Source organism: Lolium rigidum, chromosome 3, assembly GCF_022539505.1.
Source record: "Lolium rigidum isolate FL_2022 chromosome 3, APGP_CSIRO_Lrig_0.1, whole genome shotgun sequence".
Lineage (NCBI taxonomy): Eukaryota > Viridiplantae > Streptophyta > Magnoliopsida > Poales > Poaceae > Lolium > Lolium rigidum.
The window spans coordinates 152067169-152075614 of record NC_061510.1 but is presented as its reverse complement, the minus strand read 5'-3'; positions in this window follow the sequence as shown (position 1 = coordinate 152075614).

Genomic DNA, 8446 nt, shown 5'->3' with positions numbered 1-8446 from the left:
ATCGTAGAGCGAATGAATGGTTCTTCAAACCAATGGTGTGTTAGATTTGTAATGTGTGATGTTTGGTATGAATGAAAAAGTGTTGTTGGTTTTTACCCCCTCAACACTACTCAATTTTCAAGTTTTGAACTTGTGAACTTTAATTCAAACAAACCGTAGAAATTTCCCTCTTATCTTATCATCTACTCCGATACTCAGATGGCCCCACCAACCCGCAGCGCCACCCAAGACGCCATGATGCAGATGCTAGAGATGATGATGGCAGACCGAGAAGCCGAGAGAGCTGAACGCCAAGCCAACATTGCTGCACTGCAGCTGATTGCTCAGAACAACAATGGCCATGGAAACCACGACCACCCTGGGTCAAAACTGAAGAACTTTCAAAACACCAACCCACCTATTTTCAGCAAGACCGAAGAGCCCCTCGATGCTGATGACTGGCTCCAGACAATGGAGAACAACCTCGAAGTTGCGCAAGTTGAAGCCACAGAGAAAGTACTGTTCGCCACCCACTACCTGTCAGGACCTGCACGAGCCTGGTGGACAAGCGCCCGCGCAATGAATGCGGGACAGATGATGACCTGGGAAGACTTCAAGCTGAAGTTTAGCAAGTATCATGTGCCCCAAGGACTGATCAAGATGATGAGAGACGAGTTCCGCGAACTCAAGCAAGGCAGAATGTCTGTGGTGGAATACCGCGACAGGTTTCTCACTCTGTCAAGGTACGCCCCGGATGAGACCGACACCAACGAGAAAAGGAAGGAGAGATTTCTGAACGGATTGCACGACGAGATGCAAACCGTGTTAGTGAACATTCCGTTCGCCGACTTAGAAGCCCTAGTGGACTCAGCCATACGGATGGAAGGAAAGCCGCATCGGGCCAATGAGAACCGCAAGCGCAGGATGATGAACCGAGTGGACCCCACCATACCCGGAAGTACCGCAACAACTCCTCCGGAGGATTCACCCCAAGACACAACAAGCCCCCTGCTCGAGTTATCGCCCCAACTACACCCAGCAACAACGGAGGACCCCCGAAGCCCGGAGGTAACAACAACAACAGCCACCACAACAACAACAACCCCAACAGCAAAAATGGGACCAACAACAACACCAACACTGGCCCGAGGACTGGAAGCAATGCCATCCCCGTCACCCCGAAAGACAAGTCAACTGTAAACTGCTATGAATGTGGAGTTGTGGGCCACTACTCCAATGAGTGCCCCAAGAAGCTCGCCAAGATTGCCGGCAACACCGTTGCACCTGCTCGGAACCAACGCCGCTTTGCCGCAAGAAAGAACCGAGAACAACAACGGCCGCTACTACAACATGACTGCCGCGAAGACCAAGAAGCACCTCAAGCCATGCCAAGTATGTCTTCCTGTTAAATCATATCGCCCAATCTCTCTTAGGAACCTAACTTTTCTTAAAATCTCGGGACGAGATTTGTTTAAGGGGGAAGGGTTTGTAACACCCCAAATTTCAAAACAAAGAGAAAATGAATTTCCTTTTTCCAAAAATGAGAACCAACAAAAACTTTTCTTACTTTGAGTGCTATGCATAGTGCTCATACCTAATACTTGTGTTTTGCCATGATGAGTGTTATTATGCTTATGTGATAAACCCTAAAACCCTAAAGTAATCAAGTGAAGATCACAAACCCAATAAAATAAAAGAGAAAGAAATCAAATAAGAAAAACCCTAAACCTTGATCTTCTCAAAATACAAATGGATCTATTTTGAGAAACCAAAATAAAGAAAAAGACATATATAGGCATATAGCCCTAATAGGTAAATCTTGAACCCTACCTTTATTATTTTTGCTAAATGGTGGTGAACCATTGTGAACCCCACTAAACCCTAGACCTCATCTCTCTTGTCACAAATCTTTGAAAAACCAAAATAAGAAGAGGTGATCTTAAATAAGAAAAAGGGGCATATGCAAGCCCATGGCTACTTTGTGTAAAAACTAAAACTTTGTTTGCTTACCTTGTGTAGATGATTGGAAATACCTCAACACACTCAACCAGGTACTCACCAACCAATTTAAGTGAGAATCAAAATAAAATCCAACATATGCATAGAGGCATATGTGGCACTTAGCCAAACTATCAAATCTTGACCTAGCCACCTCCATTGTCCTAAAATGGTTTGAACCTTTCACCCAACTCATTCTAACACCAAATAAACCTCACTCTTGTCAAAGTGAAGCAAAGCAAAATAAAAGAATAAAAGTTAGAAAATCACAAAACCCTTACATATGGTTTATGCCATTTTTCTAAATCTTTGACCTAGATCATTTTGGTCTTCACCATTAGTTGTATTATGTTACTAAACACTTATTACAACTTTTTGAATCAAAGAAACACAAATCAAATCAAATTCAAACTCAAAATTGGCTCACATACAATAATGGTCAAATTGGGCCATTTATAATCTCGTCACCACTTTGCACCCATCTATCTTTCAAGATTTCTACAACTAAACTTGGTCAACATCTTGCCATGTCATCCAAGACCATGTGAAAGTGAACAACTTTCATGTTGACAGACCATTGCTAATGTTGACCAGATTGACCAAGTAGAGAGGTGACAAGTGGAGACTTTGAAACTTTGGGAAGTTTCCCAATTTTCCAAATGTGATCAAACCCAGCCTTGTCTTGACCACCACCTGCCCTAACATTGACCCCTGGACACCACCACACCTAGCCCATGCCAAGGAAACACCAGGAGAGGGCCAAGCATGGCATGACAAGGCCATGCCGGCCACGTTCCACCATTGACACCTTCCCCTCTCTTTCCCTCCACAAAACCCCGACCACCTTGTCCTCCAAGTCTCCCCGGATCTCCCGAGTACGATGGTACAAGCCATTGATCGCAAGGACGCCGACACGCCGCCGGACGCGCGCGCCCAGGACGGCCCGGACCATGCCGACGACGTCGCGCCGTGCACGCCGCGGACGCCATCGGCCACGCGCGTCGCCACCCGCCGTACCCCGACCGCCTCCGCTCGCCGTGGTACTCGCCACGCCACGTGGAGCGCGCCGGACACGCTCGCGTCACCTGCCCGTGCCCGCCGCCGCCGGAGACGACGACGCGATCCCGCCGCGGCCGCGCCGGCACGCGCCCTCGCCCGACCGTCGTACGCCTCGCCGTACCACGCCATTAATTCCCTAAGGACCGCCATGACGTCGCCTACCTCCTGCGCACCTTCCTCACTCCTTCGTCGCCCTGGACCGACGACCTCGCCATTGACCTCGCCCGCGCCTCGCAGCACCCCTGGCCTCTATAAATACCGAGCTCATCCTCGCTCATGCCGAGCACACCATCTCGACTTCCCCCTCCTCCCTCGAGCCTCCTCGCACCCTCTCCTCCTCGATTGCGCACCGAGCCGCCCCAATTGCACCATCGGCGCCGCGATGCTCCGCCGCGACGCCGTCGAGCCAGGAGCCACCTCGAGCGACCGCCACTTGTTCGAGCAGCATCGCTCGTCATCGACAACCTCCGCCCGCCTCACCGCCGACCCTCGCCGGAGTCCCCGCTCGCCGTCGACCCCCTACCTCCGCCGCGTCCGCGAGCTTCTCTCTCGTCGACGACGACGACGATCCTCTGCCGTCCGATCTGCGTTCTAATCCTAACGACTCACCGCCTGCCGATACCGATTCGGTAAGCAACAGCCCGCCGACGGGCGGGTCCCGCGTCGTCAGGCAGCCCACGCGTCTCGTGGACCGTGGTGGGCTGGGCTAGGCCGTTTAGATTTTGAATCTGGCCCGTTAGATTTTTCCCGCTCAGCCCATTTATTCAAATTTGAATTTCAGCATTTCGTACTAAATTCAATACTGGCCCCGTGTTTGAAATTCAATAGAATCTGTTTGGCTTGGCCAAATTTAGCAAACTTTATATGGTTGAAAAGCTACTGAAAAGATCTACAAAACCCCACTGGTCCCACTTCCAAATCTTGTGTAGAATTAATGTGACAAAAATAACAAGTCAGAGACTCCTACCACTTCAAATAATTATTAAAAATCAACCAAAATAGTTATTTAAGTAATTCCAACTCTCATAGCTCACTTTTGACTTACACTAATTGTTTCTGCAACAATATGCCATGGTTACTTTGAATGATCATGGCCTAGCTGAATTAAAGGACTATATGGCTATTTCTAGTCAAAGATATTGTCCAAAACTATTAATAAATCACTTGGGAGTTTTTCTCTCATTTAAATCTTGTCATGAACAATTCAAAATGAGGTAGAGACTCTGGTCATATATGTCTCATATGAATTGTTGATGATATTAACTCACCTCAATAGTAGTTGTTAACTTAGTTACAACTATGTGTTAAATCATATGAGAGGTATTCCTCTCATTTAAATCTTGGTCTCAAGTAATTCAACATGAGGTAGTGACCATGGTCTATAAAATCTCATATTGAGTTATTTGGTGATATTAAATCACTACCATGTTAGTATTAAATTGCATGAGGTATGGAACCTCATTTAAATCATATTCTCAGATGATAAGTATGAAGAGGTTGACTTTGGTCAATCTAGGTCATATCTTATTCATAAGAGAAATTAAATCTTAATAAGATAATGAGAGGAAATTATTTCTCTAAATAATTAAAAGTAACACCTTAATTAGTATAAGAGGAAATTATTTTTCTTAAATAAGAAAACAACACATCTACCTACTTAATAGTAATGTGTGATGCTAGTTTAATTTGTGTAAAGTATATGAGGTGTTTCACTTCATTTAAATCTTGTCCCATGTACTTTCATATGAATTTTGAACCCCTGGTCAAATGCTCTCATATGAAATACTTGGAGATTTTAAATCATTTGTAGAAGTGTTAAATAGTATGAGGTATCTCTGCCTCATTTAAATCATTTTCTCAAATGATGATGATGAATGGTTGACTTAGGACAACCTGAATTCATGAGTAATTGTTTGAGAAATTAAATCTTAAAGAAGATTCAATGAGAGGAAATTATGCCTCAAGAACTATATGGAAACTATCATGTACATATGAAATGAGAGGAAATTATTTTTCCTCAAGCAAGACCACCAATGCACCAAATTGTATTAATTGTGTGAATAGAATAGTTTGTGTGAATACATGTGATCTTTAGAATAGCCAATGAATTGTTTGGTGATTGTACCCCGTATTTCGTATTTTAGACGCTAGTACCGAGGAGTATCAAGAGGAGGAGGAAGTCTACTTTCAAGGAGAAGAAGACCACTTTGACCACCTCAACCACCAAGGCAAGCTATACTCTTGCAAGCTAACACCTTTGCAAGTTCTATTGTTGCAAGATAATACTCTTGCAAAGTGCAAAGCTCACCATGAGCAAGGCATTACTCCCTTTAATTTATGCTTATGATCCTATGTCCCAGTTTTACCTTACAAGCTTTATTTACTTTTGTTTTATCAAAGTACCTTTTGATTCATGATTCACTCGGGTTAGTATTGGATTAGTACAAGAGTATCAAAGTTAGTCTAGAAGCAAAGTAAATTACTTAGCACCCCTCATACCTAGATGCTAGTGCTAAATTGAAATTGGCTATGCTAGATGGGAATTTGTGTGTGTGAAATGACTTTGAAAACCTTGGAATGATGAGTCATTCTATTGAAAGATTTTGAAGGTGAATATGACTTGTGAATGACTTGGTGAATTTTACCAAAACCGATGGTTGGGTTCGGATGCGATACCATTCCAATTTTACAAGTACCCCCACAATACCTGATATGGGTAGGGCTTAACTAGAAGTTTATGTATCTTAGTATGGGTTCCCTCTAAACAAGCGTCATCGGGGTTATGCCAAGGGCTGCCTCCACAAGAGATATGAAATGATGTGAAATGACGTGAGTTGAGGTGAATGTCCGGCCCAAGCCTCGTGCGGTTCCCGAGCCGACAGTTTGTCTTCACCGGGAGGCCAAGCTCATGGGGAGAGGTGCCTATACTAGGGTATGTAGGTGAAAGGTTATGGTTGGTAGTCCGCACACGGAGTGTGATAAATCAGGGCCGCTTAACCCCGACGGATTATTGCAAATGTTGTGGCACAAGTGTACGACCTCTGCAGAGTGTAGAACTATTCGAATAGCCGCGTCCACGGTTATGGACGGTTGGAAAGGCCATACTGTTCCGTCATCGAACTTTTCAAAAATGTGACATGTGAAGGGTGGCTTGGTGATTTGAACTTGAAATGGTGACTTTGACTTGAAACACAATTGAGTTGTGGGAATGACACTAATGTTCCCACTTGAGTTAGTTAGCACATGAAGAGTTGTTTACTCAAATGTTTGTGAACTAAAATTGGCTTTATGCAAAAGAAACTAGAGCTTAGCATCCCCCTTACTAGAATTGTTAGTACTTACATTAGTATTAGTTTGCGAGTACTTTGAAGTACTCACGGCTTTGTCCCCGGCTATTCGAATGGCCGGACTATGAAGAGGAACAGCAAGTATGAAGAGGATGGACAGCAGGACGTCTACGACAACTAGGACTACTCCCGACGTCAAGCGTTGGCCCGTGGACTAGAGAGTCCCTTATCTTTACGCTTCCGCTATGTATTTGTGATGTGTGTTGAAACAATAGTTCAACTATTATTGTAATATTGGATCATGTGATCTATTTGTAAGACGACTATGATATGTAATGAATGATGACTTATGATATTCAACTGTTATGTCTCGCAACAACAATATTCCTGGGATTGCGATGTAAGGCATAACAGGCATCTGGACTTAAAAATCCGGGTGTTGACAGCTGGCACCTCCCAGGGTGCGTGCACTCCACCATGTCAGCGGCGTATGCCGGTGAATTCGGCAATTCTGGTGCTGCCAACGCGAATGGCAGCGGTGGACGGGACTGGAGTGGCATCTCTCCTTGGTGAGTCCCCAGAGCTGGTCCTGACGGAGAATACTGATGGCTCATGATTTCCTGGATCACGCGCAGAGCGACACGCTCCAAAGTGTTCACCAGGCTCTCAGAATGGCGGTGGAGCGAATGAGCCACCATGAAGTTAATCTCCTGACGTAGGGACCTGGTGCGTTCTTCTGACGGGGCGGACAGGTCCACTCCGCCGAGCGCGCCTTCAGGTGAGAACCCTTTCCACCTGATGCCATGTGAGCGGGTTCTGTGAAAAGAGCCGATGAGGTCGGCTTCGAGGACCTGCTTTGATCTCGTCATGCTTCTTCTTGAGCTCATCGGTCGGATCCTCGTACTTGGATCGGAGTGCCTTCCGCCATCTCAGATGTAGATGGCGATGCGGTTGATGTCGAAGATTGTCCCACCGGCGTGCTAGAATGTGTTGCGGTCGAAACCCACCGGTGAGCAGCGACGGGCAACACCGTAGAGCCGGGAGGCTCCCAGATCGCGGCTGGCCCCTGGTCCCTCCGAGCGACGGCCCGCAAAGACTCGGCACGCACGTCCGATGCTCGATGCAAGGGCGTGCCACCCGACCTATACCCGGTCGGGAAGGTGTTGGATGTGCCTCGCTTAGTTTCCTCGCATGGCATACACGTAAACATTAAATACGAGCCTCGATCGGCTCTCAGGTTGTCCCGTGAATCGGCTCAAGGAGCCGATCCACCCATGATGCGTACGAGGTGTACGATCGGATGGTGGTCCCGCTTGATCGGAATAAAGCTAAAACGACCTACTACGATTTAGGGTTTTCACCGCATAATCGGAACATCCTACTCGTGATTGAGCTCGGCGGCCACGCACGGTGATCGTAAACCGACCCTAGACAAGGCCTAAAAACCAACACGAAGTTGATCCTCGGAACATCCTGTCTAGGGCTAGCAAACTACACCCTACGCGCCACTCGGATCCTTCAACCCGTTTGTAAGGCCTAACTATGCGAGATATTAAACTAATCCTTGAAGAACAAGGAGCAATCATAACGGATCGGATCTACTAAACAATGATCAAGCGGGGTGCCGCCCTTACACCCAAGATAGGTGTAAGGGCGGCTAGATGCCTAAGGGTCGCACGACGATAGCATATGATACGATGAACAATGCTAACCCTAAAACATCTATGATAACTACGTTGCTCGCCATCAAAAAGGCTTCAGTACGAGCAACGCATGAACGACGAATAAACGTGCGCTGCCTAGATCGCAAGATGCGATCTAGGCAGCATGATGCTTACCCGGAAGAAACCCTCGAGACAAGGGAGTTGGCGATGCGCCTAGATTGGTTTGTGGTGAACGTGATTGTTGTTTATTTCATAAACCCTAGATACATATTTATAGTCCGTAGACTTTCTAATGTGGGAATAATCCCAACCGGGCACGAGCCCAAACTCTATCTAACCGACACGTATCCTACTATAGTACAGATACACGGGTAAACTAGCCCAAACTTTGTATACAAGGCCGATTCATGTATTTCTTCCATGTATATTCTTCAAGCTCATCTTCAATCACGGCCCACT